The sequence below is a fragment of the Lissotriton helveticus genome, chromosome 6, assembly GCF_964261635.1.
Source record: "Lissotriton helveticus chromosome 6, aLisHel1.1, whole genome shotgun sequence".
NCBI classification, from domain to species: domain Eukaryota; kingdom Metazoa; phylum Chordata; class Amphibia; order Caudata; family Salamandridae; genus Lissotriton; species Lissotriton helveticus.
The window spans coordinates 1,545,217,690-1,545,235,793 of NC_136067.1; positions in this window are offsets into that span (position 1 = coordinate 1,545,217,690).

Below are 18,104 nucleotides of genomic sequence, written 5' to 3' on the forward strand. Positions count from 1 at the left end.
GTTGTTCGATTTCCCTACCTTTATTAGAGAAGGCAGTAGTGAAGGTTTTTACATTAGTACCAAACTGGCAGGATTTGCACGACAAACATTTAAAAAAGCCCTTCCTTGTTGTCAACCATATATCTTTCCGACATCCCTCTTGACTGTTACTGACCAACATGTTCCCCGAGCTCATAGTCTTTCTGAATGTAATGGAAGGATTTGAAGGCATCTGGCCACCTATCACTGGATCTTCTTGGATAAAGTGCCAATTGCATCTTACTATACTCCTCAGTTGCTTCTCCTGCCTTGAGTATGTTAAAATAAGTCTAACAGGTTGTGTGCTTTGAACAGCATCTTCTTGGGATGATTTGGCATTATAGGTTAGGAGATCCTCTCTAGCCCTCGCTTGTGATCTTCTAATAGCGGCATCCACAATTTCTGTCCTGTAGCCCCTCGCTAAAAACCTGGCCCGGCTTTCAGCTTTCTCGATCCCCGCATCCTCTTTGTTACTGCATATGTGTCGGATGCGGAGCATCTCCCCATATGGGATGCTCCTGGTTAGATGGGGAGGGTGAGCACTAGATGCGTGCAAAACTGTATTACCAGCCATAGGCTTTCTAAAAAGGGTAGTAGTTAAGACATTATTTTCCACTAAAACTTGAACATCTTAAAAGGTCGCTGTATGCCTACTAATGGTAGAAGTGAATTTGAGATTAAAATCATTGTGGTTGATCTCATCAATACATTTCATGGCACTCTCCTCACTTCCTCTCCACACAATAAATAGATCGGTAATAAAACTCAACCAGGAAATAACATTTGTGGCATACGTTTTTTTAAATTTCCGCATGAGGACCAGTTCCTCCCACCAGTCCATAAACAAACAGGCATAACTGGGGGAGAATCTGGCCCCCATTCGACTCTCTGGATTTGTTGATACATCTGGCCATTGAAGAGGAATACATTATTTTCTAAACAAAAGAGTAGCATGACTAACCACTTTCGTGTGTGCTGTGCATACATCATTGGTTGGGTACATAGAAAATACTCCACAGTTCTCAGTCCATCCTTGTTCCTGATGCAAGTATATAAAGAACATACATCGAGTGTTATAAGCAACAACTCCGAATCCCAGCTCAAATCTTTGATTTTGTTTAAAAAATCGCATGTGTCTTGTACATATGATTTGAGTTGCTTCATATGCAACTGCAGAAAATAGTCTATATACCTGGATAGATTCTCCAGCGGTCCATCACAGGCAGCAATAATGGCCTGTCTGGCGGCTTCTCAATGTTCTTATGGACTTTTGGTATAAAATATGTTGCTGGGACCAGGGGATGCTCTTTGTAATAAATCTATACTCATCCCAACTTAGAAGCCCCAATCTTTTCCAGGCTAGCAGGTGTTTGAACAAAGAGACCTGAGTGCTTTTATACTTGAGTGGAGTACTTTTTCTGTAACACTGAGGATCAATTAATTGACTGTATGCCTCTTTCATATAGTCCTCCATCGGCCAAAGGACAATGTTACCGCCCTTATCCGAGGTTCTTATAACCACATATTCTTTTTGTAATATAGCAATCAATTGGTTGCATTTCCTTTCTTTGTTGGCATACGTTCTATTTGATCTATTGATGGCAAAGTTCAATCTCTTAATTTGGCTTACTACATGCTCACTGAACGCATCAAGCCCATCACGGGCCATTAGTAGAACAAATGTAGATTTCATCTTGAACGGTGTTTCAGGTCTGGCATGGACTCCCAGTGGAGGCAAATCCTGGCTGCTGGTTTGATTGCCACTTTCCAATTGCCACAGGTCACGATAGAAGCCTATATCAGAGACCGTGAGGCCAGGGGGATCTTTGATGGCTGTGGCAGATGCAGCGATAGCTAGTGGATCCACTGAAGACCTTTGTTTTTTTTTGTATGTCTTTTTATTGAAACTTTTAACAACATAAACAGAAAGAAATAATCAAGGCAGTACAAGCAATTGAGTGGTGAAGCGTCCTGCGGGGAGGAAAGCATGAGATCATAATACAATCATTGACATTGCAGGATGGGAGGATTGAGGGATACAGCGAGTCCAGAGACAATCAAAGCAACATGGTAGCAGGAATGTCGGGTCAAGGGGAGGGAGGGTCCGCCACTAGTTGTGTGAAGGGGGGTGTACATATATCTCCCCGGTAGGAGTTCCATGGACCCCAAATCTTACCCCACCTGCGGGGCTTGCCGCGGGCCACATACACCGTCTTCTCCCTGAACATACACCAGTCCATATTCTCCTTCCATGCCAGAACCGTGGGTGGCCTCTGGGAGCCCCACAACTGGGCGATATCCCTCTTAGCAATCATATTTCCAAGGGTCACCCACTGAGTCTGTGACAAATCATAGTCATTCGGTTCCCACACATTCAACAAGCATCTTCTAGCCTCAGGCAACAACACAACACCTGTGACCTCTTCCATTACTGAATGCACTAGATTCCAGAAACGAACAACCACCGGGCACTCCCAGAGTATGTGAAGAAAGGTGCCCGGAAGGCCACAACCATGCCTGCACAGCCCATCTGAAGCGTAACCCATACTGACCAAGCGCGGACCGGTAACATAGATCCTGTGGAGAATCTTAAGCTGCACAAACCTAAGGCGGGCTGGAATTGCAACTTTTTTCGGCGAGGATATGGCCTGCTGCCAGTCTTCGTCATCTAACTCCAAACCATCGCCAGTCCAAGCTTCCCTGAGGCGCTGTATAAGGTCGGTCCTATCGTTTATCAATTTTTTATAAATAAGCGAAATTGTACTGTCTGGAACGTGTCCATCCAGCACCCGATCCTCAAGCGGTGACGCCTCCGGAACAATAGTACCCGGAGGGAAAACCGTCATCAGCGCGTGTCGGATCTGAGCATATCTGAAAAACTCCCTGTCACTCAGGTCATACTCCAATCTCAACTCATCGAAGGTTTTAACCCTACCCTTAGTCCACACATCATTCACCCTGCATATACCAATCACGTCCCATCTATCAAAGCCTTTCGTCTTCCATAGGGAGCCCAGCCTCTCGGAAGCATAAAGCGGAGCGGCGCGAGTAAGTCTATTCTTCCATCCCATGGCTTCATTCGCACGATGCCATACTTGCACCGCTATCTTGGTAGGGCCAATGAGCAGCCTCCCTACGGATTTCGTATAAAGTGCCCTGTTATAGTCCCCACCAGGCAGCAACCATCTATCCATTTCGAACGCGGGGTTCGACGCGGGATTGTACATGCCGTGATTATTCGCCCCCAGTTGGGAGGCCCAGTAGTAGCGCTTAATATCTGGGAGAGCGATTCCACCGTCGTACCAAGGAAGTGTCAACTTGGCAAGTGCTATGCGAGACCGTCCACCCCATATCAAGTGTCGCTGCAAGCTTTCAATCTCCCGAAAGTAGCTGGCCGGGATGGTATCACAAGTATTCTGTAGGGCATAAAAAAATTGGGGCAGTGACATCATCTTAAATAGAGCCGCACGTCCAAGCGGGGACAGTGGAAGTTTACGCCATGCCACAACATCGGATCGCAAGCGCTGAAGCGGGGGCAGCAGGTTACGTTCATAGCAAACCACAGGATCTAAAGTGATAAACACCCCCAAGTATTTGAAACCCGCATGTACCACCTGTATTGGGCACCCACGCGGCAAGAGAGGAGGGTCTCCCGAGAGAACGTACACGCAGGACTTGGACCAATTGATCACAAGGCCAGAATTTTTACCGAAGGAAGGCAAAACATCGAATAGTACTAGTAGTGACTTCCGAGGCGACGTGAGGTATAACAGGATGTCATCAGCATAGAGCGATATCCGGTCCTCAAAATCAGGGGTTCAGCGTATACCCTTCATTGACGGCTCCCAGCGCAGCCAAGCCGCCAAAGGCTCCAAAGCAAGAGCAAAAAGAAGCGGAGATACCGGGCACCCCTGGCGAGCACCCCTTCCGAGACTGAAGACCTGTGTTGGTGACATTTTTGAAGTTTTAATTTCCTAATGAACTGATAAACATCTGCTCTAGTTCTGGTATATTGGAAATTAGATTCTGGACAGTAGGACAGTCCTAAGGATAATAGCTGGGTTTCTGCTACCGACAGATCAATGTTAGCCAGATTGACCATAGTATTGGCATCCTGCTTGTCAATTCCGCTGTCAGTGCATTATGAACCCATGATTGGATCGCCTACTGGCGCTTGCCTCGGCCACGTCCCCGCTTCTTGGGCTCTCCGTTTCCTGCAGGCCTGGCGTCTCCCCCTTCTCCTTTGAGATTCTGTTTTGCGGTAGTCCCTTGTTGTGTGACCGCAAAGTATCCTTTCTGCCCTGTTTTAAAATGTCCAACTCTTCCCCCAGAGTAAGTTTAATGCCTCCATGCTCGACATTCCTTCTCGTATTTTCATTATCCTATTCACTCTCGGATACCGAGCTCATATCCGAAAGTGAGGATAATTCAGTATGTTGTTTCCCTGCTCGATTATCTCCTTGAATGCGTCTGTTTGCTGTAGCTGCCCTTAGTGAGTCATAGCGCCTGGCAAAAGTACAAATTTGGCCGTTGGCATAGTCTACGCGATCCCTTATAAATTTGTATGCCTTGCGCACCTTAATTTTTTCCTCCTCTTTTGCCAGCCTAATGGTAATTTCCTTCCTCATTTTATGTCCTGGGCGGGAGTCACCTTACTGCTGTTTTATTTCATCCTCGACGGCTTCTATCCTAGTTTGTAATTCCACCTGACTATCTCTGCATACTTCACCAGTATCTGTACAAGCCTGCGTGATGACTCGAGTTTACATTCACCCCACTCCTCCATCATTAGCGGGTTTGGTGCCTCATAACTAGGGGCAATCATGATACGGAGCCCCCTAGGGATTCTCCCTACATCCAAATATCTTTTTAATGAGCGCGCTTCCTGCCATTTTGATTGCTCCTGGCGTTTGAGCTTTTCCAGCAGTCTAAAATTCTCTGTTAGTCCATTAGTTCTGGCATTCACATCCTCAGTTCCCCCATTGCTGGCATTGACTGGATTCACTGTGGAATCTGAAAACATTTCCTCCGCGGAAAGCTCAGGGTTCCTGAGCGTGTCGGCAGATATCCTGACTTGTATTTGAAAATAAGGACTCCTCGGCTAAATCCCACTGACAATACCAAAAACTGTCCTAGGATGCGGGAAGAAAGCACACCTCCCAACCCATGCGGTGCTGCAATGTGTTGTGTACCTTCAAGGATCAGAGCGATGAGTATCCGGCAACAGCACCCGTCTGGCACCTGCTCAGCTGAGCGATATCTTCGGCGTGTAGCCACTGCCTTACTCCTCGCTGCCTCGTACTTCAACTCAAATCAGCCAATTAAGTATCATTTGCACCGCATGGGGGACTCTGTCTGTTTCACACTAAACTTCATGCGGTGCCCCAGGAGTCCCCGCCAAAGGAACACCACAAGCCTGTGGCGCCGAAGGCAGAAACCACTGCGAGGCAAAAAGACTCTGAGCTACGGAGCCTTCTTCCTGGGGTGGGGGGTCTGCAAACCGGCAACAGTCACAGGCTGGTGCAATATCACTTCACCTCGTTATGCCTCCAATTTCCTTAGAAAACAAGTGCAGACCTCCAATTCGTGCAGCAATTATTTTATTTGTCTTCTGCCTGCCATTATGCGTTTCAGCCGTACAGGCGGCCTTGATCACATGACAACGATCAACAATTTCTCCCACTTTTCAAAGTGCTAGTGCCTAATAAAATCATGGAAATAGAAAGTGAATCAGTTCTACTCATCTAATACATGCATGAATGATTATTTTGCAATAAGGGACAACCTTAATCCATGTGTGCCTGTAATATAAAATATATTTACAGCTACACAAAGATGTATAAACAATATAATTCAATGTTGTCATACCTATACACTATGTAGGTATAGTTAGGTCAGTTTCCATGGCAAGAGCAGTTTTTGTTTCGGTAATAACTTTGGTGCTGTTTGTTTATCCACCTTTGGTCTTTCATGAAAAGTTTTGCACTGATCTGTCAATCGGGGGCAAGAAAAAGGATATGTTCCAAAATGGCAATTTCCCATGCTAACTCCTATAGAAACCTTTGCTCTTCGATACAGAAAAATGAATTGAACGGAATTACACCAAATTTGGCAAAAATACAGCACTTTACTCAGAAAGTGTGATTTTTATAATTTGGTATAAATCTGTTCTGCCATTTTGGAGAAAATAACATTTAAAGATGGGCTTGGGTTAGGCACAGAGGGGTTAAAAAGTCAGCTATATCTGGATCATTAGTGTCCTGAGATGCTCTGATTAGCAACTTTAAAGGGGACTAATCAATCCTTATTGGATGGTGGCACCAGGAACAATATGTGAAATTTTTCCTGGGTCCAGAAAATGATTTAAAAGATATAAGGGGCAAGGAGAGCACTCCTGAGACCTAGGTTTTGTGGTGGTGGGATCCAAAAGGGAGTTCCCCTTGATTGGCTGACCAAAACAAAGACAACATGTTGTGGAAGATATTACAGGACTTGGGAACATGGTCCTCACTAAAATGCATTGTATTAAATGGCAGTTTTTGAGGGTCACAAAAAGGAGCATATAAAAATGGTAACAGATTTCAGTCACAATATAAATCATTTGTTGGTGGTGTTATATTCATTTTAGGTATTGCTGAGAGCTCTCATGTGATTTTACCTCATGAAAAATGTTGACCCTCTGCTGGTATTTAATGAGCCATAATTGGCATAAAACCTGGTTCTCTCATGATTTTCTCATAGATTTAATGGAAAGTACTCCAGAAGCTAAATTATAAAGCACATTTACTATAAAGTGCACACCATTTTCCTCTGCCATGTGATAACAAAACTGGGACCTTTTTGTCTTCAAATGATGTGTAATCCATTGTGTTGGAGCCATGCTGTCAGGCCTTACACTGCCCACATTTCCAGAACACATTTTGGTCCGTTGACAAACATTCATTTTGTTGTTGGTAAAAGCCTTCTTGTTAAGAGGTCATCTAGGGAGGCTGTTTTCTTAAATGTGATACTTGCCCCTAGTCCTATCCATTCCTTAAAGTGTTCTTCATAGCATAATAGATTACAACTCTTATAAAAACATTTTACAAATAGTCCAATGTTCCTCATTGTATTTCATGATACATCTACATTTTGAATTATATCCAATACTCATATCTCATTCTTTTTCTACTTTTATTGTGTAGTAATTTATCCCTTATCCTGGTTATGACCCTCTCATAGGCACCATGAAGTGCTACTTTTGGGTAGCCTCCTTTGCTAAACTTGTCCATCATCACCTTTGTCTCCAGTTCAAAGTCCATTTCAGTTGAGCTGATCCTGTGTTCCTCAGCAATTTTCCATACGGAATATTCCACTTTAACGCTTTAGGGTGCTCGCGATTGGCATGGAGAATGGAGTTCTTTGTGGTCATCTTTCTAAAAAATTTTGTACATAGTTCTCTGTCTTTTACTAATTGATTCACATCTCAAAATTCATTACTCCTTGAACTGGATTAGCTGGTAAAAGTTATATTAATCTCATTCCTATTTAGCTTCCATATATTTTCCTTCAATTCTTTGGAGTCACCATGCCAGATGATGAACAGGTCGTTGATGAATCTGACCCAAAGTATTACCTGGTCAGTACATTTTTCATTTGCGTCTGCCCATGCCACCTCCAAGGAGGTGTCCATTGTTGTTTCTTGTTTCTGTAGCTACAGCTTGTTGTTGAATAGGAACACTTCATGGGTTAAACATTATGTGAGCATGTCCAGAATCATATTTGTATGCTGGAGAAAGTCAATGGGTCTGGCTCTTAAGAAATATGTACAGGCATTAATCCCATGATCATGACCTATAGATGTATAAAGGGACATAACATCCATGGTCACCATTATTTATGTTGCCTTCCAAGGTATACCATTAATTTAAAAGCCAAAGTCAGTTGTATCTCTAAAATACAATGGCAATGCCATCACATGGGGAAGAAGCAAGATGGCGGCTGCTACCGCAGCCGCGTGAGAGCTGAGCTGTGTATCAACCACCGCTGACTAACCTTATGCCGCTCTGTTCAGCTGCTTCTGTTCGGATATCGCCTCTCTTTCAACTCTTCTGCTGCTGATAGTCTGGGGGCTGGAGTTGGTGCTATGAGGAGAACGTAAAGATATAGCGGCAAAAGTAAAAGCAAAGGCTCCGAGGGCTCCGTGGAGCGGTCCGGTCAGCTGGGCGTGCTTGTTGGAGCAGCCTACTCAGTCTAAGAGGGCGCGAGAAAGGCGGAGTGGCCCGACACTGTACAGAGTGAAGGCGTTTGTGGTCGGAGATAGAGGCGCGAGCACAGTGCGAGTACGGAGCTATCAGGAGGAATCCCAAGTTTGAGACCTGCCGAGCGGCACCCCCTGAAAAGCAGCGGCCCATTATCAACAAAAGCATATTTAACATTCTAAGGCTATTGGGCACTATTGAGCGTTACAAGGTGAGAAACATAACATGAAGGAACTGTTTGTTTAAGGATAACATTCAAAACGCGGTTGTACTGGGGGCTGCCCTCTTTTTTTCTCTCTCTCTTACAAGACTGATTTGGTTTGTGGACAGCTAGAACATTAAAAACAGTCTATAATCAGCGCTATATTGTCTCAATACTGCAGTGTTACACTACGGCGATACATTGTGTCTAAGCTTGGGTTGTTTCTATTCTGGACTGCCTGTGAAAAAGAAAACTTGCTGAGGAGGAAGCACTTAACTCAGGAAAAATTGCTAAGTGGCTGAACAAAAAAAAATAGTTTTTGATTAATCCTGCGCTTTGATTTTACCGACGTCAGTGGGAGAGAACTATTTGTCGGAGGAAGTGGAAAGGGAAAACATAGCTGATGACGATTTCTTTTCCTTGTCAACAAGTATGGCTCCTAAAGGCAGGGGAGCTAAAGCCAAAGCTGCAACCATGGCTAATAATGCTAACAAAGTCAACACTGTTTCTAATGCTGTAACCACACTTTCAGAACTTAGTTCAAGTAGCACAACAATTTCTGTGGCCCAGATTGATTCTTATGGAAAAGCAAAAGAACTAATAGTGCCCGATCTATTCAAGAAAAAGAATACTAGTGTGGTATCTAAGAGCAATATTCAGCCATCTGTTATCTCTAGCTCTGATGACCCCTCAGGAGCTGTTTCTACACACCAGAGTGAGGTACTTAATCTTGTACAAACCCCCTAAATACAGCAATATCTATAACTGGAGAGGGTGGACCCTCTATCCCTCATGAAAAAGATATTGAGGATGACTTAACCGATCTCTGTCAGGCAGTGGGGGAGGTCAGAGTATCTCCACGGGCTAGCGAAGGGGGTGTCCCCACTCTGCAAAAAACTGCAAAAGAAAAGGAAATGATAAACACCGCTGCAATTGACTGCGAGTCTGTTGATTCAGGGGGACCATTCTTCCCTATGTCCGAAGTTTCAACAGGGTCTGAAGGGGAGACTGGGGATGGTATGGACAATGAGAGGCTCTTACACACAAGGGACTGGGCAGATGATGCTAACCAATTTTTTGAAGACGATCTTCTATTATCCGAGTCTCTGACAAGTGAGGGAGCTCCCAATACAGTTCGGAAGGTCACAGAATTACAGAATCCTCTTGTAAGCGATTGCATAAATATGATAGATCAACCACAGTGGGATGGAACAGAAGCAGCACCGGAGAACCAGGGGGAGCTGCCAGATTCTATGCAAAATGAAGATGAAATTACCTTGAAATCTATCTACAATCTACAAACTTCAATGTACAAAATGTTTATGGCTCACAGAGAGGAGACTAAGGCAGAGGGGCTTCGTACTCAGGGAGCTGTTCGCAAATTGCAAAACGTTGTTCGCAGATTAGCTAAGTCCAGTAACGAAACTACCACGAGAATACAGGAAGCTGAAGCCAGAATCTCTGTTGTAGAAGACGAACTCTCTACTCAGAAAACTTCAATAAAAGCACTAGACATGATATGGACTGGAAATTGACTGATTTAGAGAACCGCGCACGTCGGAATAATCTGCGCATATTAGGAATAGCTGAACAGTCAGAGTGGAGAGATGTACGGCGTTTTATCGTCGATTTGTTTTCAGCTGCTTTCCCAGATCTTAAGGGTTGGGATTGGGATACAGAAGTTATAAGAGCACATAGATTTCCTTTTACCCAAAAACGAGATCAGGGGGGGGGAAGGAGTGACACCAAGAGCTATCCTTATATGCTTGCATAATTACTTACTCAGAGAAATTCTGTATGACCTAGCTAGACCAACAAAAACTAGACAAGCTCTGGGGCACGAATTTTTCGTGCGACCAGATTTTTGCCAGGCGACAGTGCAACAACGCTGGAGGTTGAAGCAATTAATATCACCTATTCAGAATAAAGGTGGACAGGTTTTTTTTACTGAACCCAGCAAAACTTAAAGTGCTATACAAGAGCAAAACCTTCTTTTTCATTTCAGAGGTTAAAGCACAACAATTTATAGACACAATGTAGTAGAAAACATCAAAAACTCTAGCTTTACATTTTTTCTCTATCTCTTTTCCTTCTCTTTTTTTTTTGGGTTTGATCAGCATGGGTAGAGCTACACAACTCATTATCACTTTCCATCAATGAGGACAATTGTCCTTACACTTCTGTTGGGTGAGTTTCGGGAGGGGGTTCGGGGAGAGGGGAGGGAGCGTAGGGTGGTACGCTGGGGACAAGGAAATACAGTTGATGATTATTTTTTGACAATTAAGACTCAAGATCTGGTTGTGCTGTTAGCACAGAAGGTGCTTTGTTATTGTTATTGTATTTTTTTCTGATTAAAGATAGGATTAATGACAGTATTGCAACTAAATTAGAAAATGGGTAAAATTTCGATTTGTTCACTGAATGTCTGTGGTCTTAATGATAAACGAAAAAGGGGTATATTGGCTCAGATGCTGAAAGCTATGCGCATGGATTTAATTTGCATACAAGAAACGCACATATCTTGGAAAAATAGAGGATGGCTAAAGGATATTGGATTAGAGGTAGTGGGGTGTTCTCGTCAAAGCTCTAACATCAGGGGAGTGGCTATCTTAAAAAGGTATGGATTTGGGGAGGTTAAAAGAATTAAGGAAGATCCATTGGGGCGATGGGTAATAGCTGAATTGAAATTTGGGGATACGATCATTGTTATCTGTTCTCTCTATGCGTCAAATGTTGACGATCCAACAACCTTGCATCAATTAAGCATGGAATTAGCCTCGTGGTCACCTTTAATACTTTGTGGGTACTTTAACTTACATCTGGATGAAACATTTGACATAAGCAGTAATACCCCATTTGTAGGTAGGAAAAAAATGTGTATAAAGCAGTTAAAGGAATCGTTCAGGAATTTCGACTCCTTGATGTTGGATATATAAGATCTAATGGAACATCTGGGTGTACTTTTTTCTCTGCCCCACATCAGAGGCATTTTAGGTTGGATTATTTTTTCGTTGCTACAAGGCTTTTTAATGCTGTTTCTAAAGTAGGGTATAAAGTCCTCCCCAAGGTGATTTCTGATCACAACCCCATTACTCTTAGCTTTGAACTGAGTCTCTCACAGAGACCGAAGAACTGGTCTTTTGACTGTAAACTTCTTTTTGATCAAGCCTACATTGAACGTATGTCCATATGGATTTTGGAATTCTTTACAAACATAGGGAAACTGCCGCTTTGGAGGTAGTATGGGACGCGTTCAAATGTGGAGTTTCTGGGCGAGACTCTGAGTTACTCATTAAAAAAACAAAGGGACGATAGGAGGAAGGAGGATGAGGAGATGAACCAGTTGCGACTTATGGAGATACAACTCATGCAGGCTTGCCATCAAGGTGTGGATACGGATAATATTCTTAAGGAATTATTGGCCCAGAAAGTGAAAATACACCGGGGATTTGCTGTAAAATATGCTCAACACCTTGCCGCATTTCGATCAGAGGTGTATGAAATAGGAGAAAATTCAGGGAACCACTTGGCTAAAAGGGCAAGGCAGAAGGCTGCTTTTTCCAGTATAGATAAAATAAATAATACCGCAGGGATTACAGTTAATAATATTACCGATATATTGGATGTGTTTTGTGAGGTCTATTCTAGATTATATACTGAGGATGTGATGAGTGATCCAAGGGACAGGATAGGTCAATTTATTGACTCAGCTGTAATTGGTATATTAACAGCAGAGGAAAGGGAGAAGATGGACTTACCTATTACCTGGGAAGAGATTGAGTTATCGATCCTGTCCTTAGCATCCGGCAAAGCAGCGGGCCCTGACGCAATTCCTTAGAGTTTTTCAAAACTTTCTGTAATACTTTGCAACCTGAATTCGTCTCATTATTTCTTGCTGCGCAACAGGGCACTGCTCCCATGTCCTGGCACGAATCAATAGTTACTGTATTTTTAAAGAAAGGTAAACCTCCTCTTTCTCCTTCTTCTTTTCGCCCCATTTCATTATAAATGCGGATAGCAAAATTTTTTCCAAGCTTTTGGCTTCGCGCTTATCCACCGTTATTACTTCTCTAGTTTCTAAATATCAACGTGGGTTTATCCCTGCACGTGACACTGCGGATCATATCCGGTGGCTAATCACTTTTCTAGACTGGTCCCAGGCAACCTGATCTAATATTGGACTGATCTTTTTGGATGCTGAAAAAGCGTTTGATCGGATTGCCTGGGACTACCTATGGGATATTTTGGCTAGAAAGAGATTCGGATCAAGTTTCTTAACTGCTTTAAAAACTATGTACGTGGCCCCGAAAGCCTGTGTTGGTATTAATGCACAACTCTCTTCCTTCTTTTCAATCACCAAGGGTACTCGCCAAGGATGCCCTTGCTCACCTTTACTTTTCGCACTTTATATTGACCCCTTAATTAATCGTCTTTTTTTGGAGGAAAAAATCAAACCCATTTATTTAGCCAATGGGAATTATTGTGTATTAGCCTATGCTGATGATATTGTTATTACAACTACGGATGTTCAGACTGCAATACCCGCTCTTAATGATTTAGCTACACAATTCGGATCTTTCTCCGGCTATAAACTTAATCTGGAGAAAACCCAAATCTTATGTTCTGGGGACAATCCTTCTACAAATATTTCTATGGCTACGGAGGTGACATACCTTGGAATCAAAATCTCATTGCCTATAGCAAATATACCTGAGACAAACATGAACCCTGCAGTGATCAAAATCAATTCTATGCTGGAGCGCTTAGACCACTTGCATTTATCGCTGCATGGCAGACTTAATATTTTAACATTTTTAATTTTACCCAAGGTACTGTATATGTTCCGTACAATACCTTTAGAATTTCCTTCTTCAAGCTTTAAAAACTTAGAAAGGGCCACATCCAGATTTTTTTGGGGCTACAAGCGACACTGGAAGGCTCATGAAAAAATGATTTTGAGAAAAGAATGTGGAGGGTGGAATGTCCCATATTTTCTGTTCTATTACTTAGCGGCAACACTTCAATACATCTCCCCACTGATAATCGGGGACAGAGCCTATATTCCCTTCTGCCAAACACCGTCTACTTTTGAAATGATCATGGGCGAAAAAGCTAAAGCTTGCTTTATTAAAATGATTGAACCTAGTTACTACAAGAAAAACAAATTTAAGACGCTAAAGGCAGCTTTTGGTGTGTGGCAAAAAGTTCAGAAACATTTGGGATTAAGCAAATTGAATGCCTATACACCGATCACTGCTCCCGATCTTTTACCAGCTACGATTTTCTGTGATTTAATAACTATTAGATGGGAACAGAAAGGAATACGTTATTTGGGTGATTTATATATTCAGGGCCAACTTGCCTCGTTTCAGGAACTTCAGGACAAGTTTTTGTTAACTAAAAATGATTTTTTTAAATACCTTCAGATTCGCAGTTATTTGCAAAGTTTCTCTTCCATTACTGAAGTTAGTATGAACAAAATCCCCCTCATGGAACATTTGTATAGAAAAACTCCGATAGGTATCCTTTACCTGTATTTGATTCACGAATTTGGGAATGACTTAGAGTACTGTCAATCGAAATGGGTTAGCAAATTAGGGATCCCTGATATTGACGTACTAGAATCTATCAAATTAGCATCGGAAATCTTAATTACTGGGATGATGAAATCCCAACATTTTATGTGTATTCATGACCTTTACTACACCCCTAGCAAAGTGGTTAAATGGAGTACGACGGTGGGAACGAAATGTAACCATTGTGGTTTGTATGCAGCTAACGACATTCATATGTTCTTCCAATGTCCTAAGCTTGGGGACTTTTTTCATCAAATTGAAATGTTTTTTTCTTCTGTTCTTAAATGTGATATCAGAGTAACTGCAGAGCTGTTGATAATAGGTATAGATTCTATGACTCCAAGATGTAAACCATTAACTTGTTTTCTCTTCATTTGTATGGCAGTCGCCAGAGCATGTATTACTAGGGAGTGGATCAACTCTGAACCTCCTTCTTTTTTTAATTGGCGAGAAAAATTATTGTTTATGTATAATATGGAGTCTGCTATTTATCAGTCTAAGGGTGTTAAAAAAAAGGGTTTTGGGAAAGAAAATATGGGCCCCAATCGCGGAATGGATTTAACTTTCTTTGTTTTCTTGAGTCTGTATGTAATCATATATTTAAGTTTTTTAATTGTTTATCTTCTCTTATTTGTTTTCTTTTTTTCTTTCACCGCTGTAATTCCTTGTATAAAACAATAAAATTAATAAAAAAATAAAAAAAAGGCAATGCCATCACATATTGGAACAAAAACAGATCCAAATATCTATAGGTGTTCTCCAGAAATGAACCTATTGAATAACAATTCGTTTGCCTGGAGGATTCTCTTTGTCTATGTATTTTTGGCAGAAATTATACAGTCGTCATAATGGAGTGCAATGTTTTTAAGTTTGTTCCTAATCCAAGAGGTCTTTCTCCTTCAAAGACAATAACATCTGATGATAATATTTTTCTATCTATTTTGGGGGGTTGGATTCCATTAATTCATAATGTTCGCGATTTCTGTGCTGTCTTTAGGCTTCCATCAGATTTTGCTTCCTGTCCATAAGAACAATGTTGCCACTTTGGTCTGATACCTTTATAATCACAGATTTTTCTTCTCCTAATTTATTGATTTCTTGTCACTTCTTCCATGACATATTAGATTTACCTTTATTTTTATGTATAGCTTGTAGTTTGGTGATATCTTCCATCATTAACTCATAAAAGGTGTCATCCTTATTTACAGCCGGGAAATTTGGACGGTTTCTTGATCTCCTTTGGAATCCGAATCCTTCACATCCTTCCACCTCTGTTGGTTAAAACTGTAGCCTAACTATAACTGCACAGTGGCTATATGTCTGTATATTTAACCAAAAGTTAAAGTGATGTTATAGTAAGGTGTTGGAATGAGACAGGAGATAATGTTAAAAAAAACTGAAATATACCATTTATAGTTTAGGGAGCTATCTATAACTTTCACCCTACCCCATCATGCACCATGTATGACCTCACATATTGTAACTTTAACACATGTCTCATTCAAACAACCTAACTATGACCATTGTTTTTTCAGTAACTACAGAATTAAAAGAAACACTGCAGTGTCCTGGTTGGGCAGCGGCTCCATTGAGTTCGAAAGCTTACATGAGCCAGCAAACTCTTCCAACAGCCGGTTCACAGAGGCTACAAGGTAAGCAGCAATGCACTGCCTTTGGAATATTTTCCCTAGCTATGATCAGGAGGGTGATTCTTACCTTAATTGTAACAATGGAACTGATCATGAATGCTAATGATAAAAACCAATTGGAGGAGGCATCAGTACTTTAAATGAAGCAAATAATAATTGTAACAAAAGAACAACATCATATACAGCATGGAGCACAACACTGAAACAAGAACTGTTAATTTTGGAAAAGCTTATGAGAAGAGAAATTAGCAAGTGGAGGGAAATGACAACATTCAACATTTATGTGGAAGTCAACCGCATACCCTGTGGGCTTATGATCTTCATGATTCCACACATACGAACAACTGCATCTTGGCTTTTAAGAGGAATGTACACATACACAAAGTACTGGGGGTATGGATAATTAACTCATGGGTTTACTTCCTTAGATGAGGGGGAATACCCTACATGTTGGCTTATATGAAATATATAATATATTTAAAGGGACACCTCACCCACAATGTTTCATGGCATGCTTCTTCATTGGTGTCCCCCCACACTGGAGTAAGATGGTACTACTCCTGGGGCCTCAACCAAGGACTAGGAGTCCTTCAATATTATTTTTAGGAAACAGCAAATGGGTCCAGATAGTCAGTTACAAATATTTAAGGGTATACTTGAGAGTATCTTTTTATTACGGGGTACCCTTGATATAATTTAACCCTAACATAACTGCAAACTATTGCCGACAGGTTTTTACCAATTTTAAGGTCTTCATCAGGGCCACTGAACTCCCTAGCTTACCTTTGATATTGTAGGCGTGCAAATTGATAAGCCATAGAGCTCTCATACCTGTTTGGGGTAACTCGGCAATAAACCCTGTGGGAAGCAGTTAAAAGAATGTTACAGATACTTCTAAAAATTAGAAAAAAAGGGCTATTAAAGGGAACCCGGAGGCCCGAGGGCAGATCACACATTCTTAGTTACTGACTTCATGGTGGCCAAGTGAGACATTGCGACCCGCTGGAAGAACCCTACCCCCATTCTCTCACAATGGCGACAGGAGGTGGCTTGGCGTGCGCAGCAGGAGCGCCTTGTCTATGAGGCACTGGAATGTCCCCTGAAACATAGTTGTGTGTGACACTACCAAAAAAGATGCATCAGGAGAAGTGGGTCACACAGTAATGAGAGACAAAATACCACATGGGAAAAGAGGGCACACCACCAAGAAAAAGTACCATTACCGTTAGTGCTAAGGCAGCACTATTGGTAATAACTGTATCTAAGCATTCACTTAATAAATCTGAGAATTCCCTTCTGGAATTGGAGTTGACATTTTGTCCTAAAAATGAATTTAACTATGCTGAAACCCGGATTGATTTCTTTCTGTTTATTAGAAAATTGAAACTTCTAAAGGTACATAAGTTAGTTATCCCCTAAAAAAGATGATTGTATTGTCAAAGTATAAAAGATTGCAATCTCACTATTGGGGACATTGATGATCTTATGTCTATGGAATAATTATTGCAGGTTAATTTATTTGAACCAAACACAAATATGGAAAAAAAGCTAATTCTCATGAATATGGGCTTAAACTTAAGTTCCCTCAGCAAGAGTAGCTTTAGGCCCAGAACCAGATTCATCCCCTCTAAAGTATCGATGTTTTCCGCAAAATTGTTGCCAAAGAACTGATGTCTCTAAGAAATGCTTACAAGTTACAAAAATAATTTATCATGGGCATAAAGAGAGGCTATCAAACCATCGCTGAGTGATACTTCCATTATAATAAAACACTCAGATAGATAAAAGGGGGAACCATTTGATTATGTATATCTGTCTATGTATAAGAAAGGAGCACATAGACAACTTGATCGATCAGGATGTTATGAGGTTAATACTGCTGATAACCACAGGGCCTCGATATGTAAATATTATGGTTCCCTCGGGGGTTCAGGGTGTTATGGACTCAGAAATGTACTCTTTTTTTAAAGAATGATAACCCCCCCAAACACCTTTCTTATACTTACTACCAAAGGTTCTTAAGAATGTGACCAATCCACCTGGGAGGCCAATTGTGACCGCCAATGGATGACAACTTGAGAACATGGCAATATACATAAATCATTACATTTTTCCATCAATATTATATCTATTTTCATATTGCAGGGGCAGAACTGACTTCTTCTCTGAGATCCAGGACATTGGATGGAAACCCACTTACATTATGATTACATTAGATGTCAATTCTCTATAAACATGACATTAAACATGGTTTTGGCCTCAGGGCCTGGGAGTAATTTTTTCAGACAATACCAGTCCAATATTTTGATCACAACAAGATGTTGATATCTATGATAAAATATTGCTTACATGTCTGGATAAGATACATCAATGGCCTGTTCTTCATTTAGGGTGGCCCTATGCATAAAGCCAAAAGATA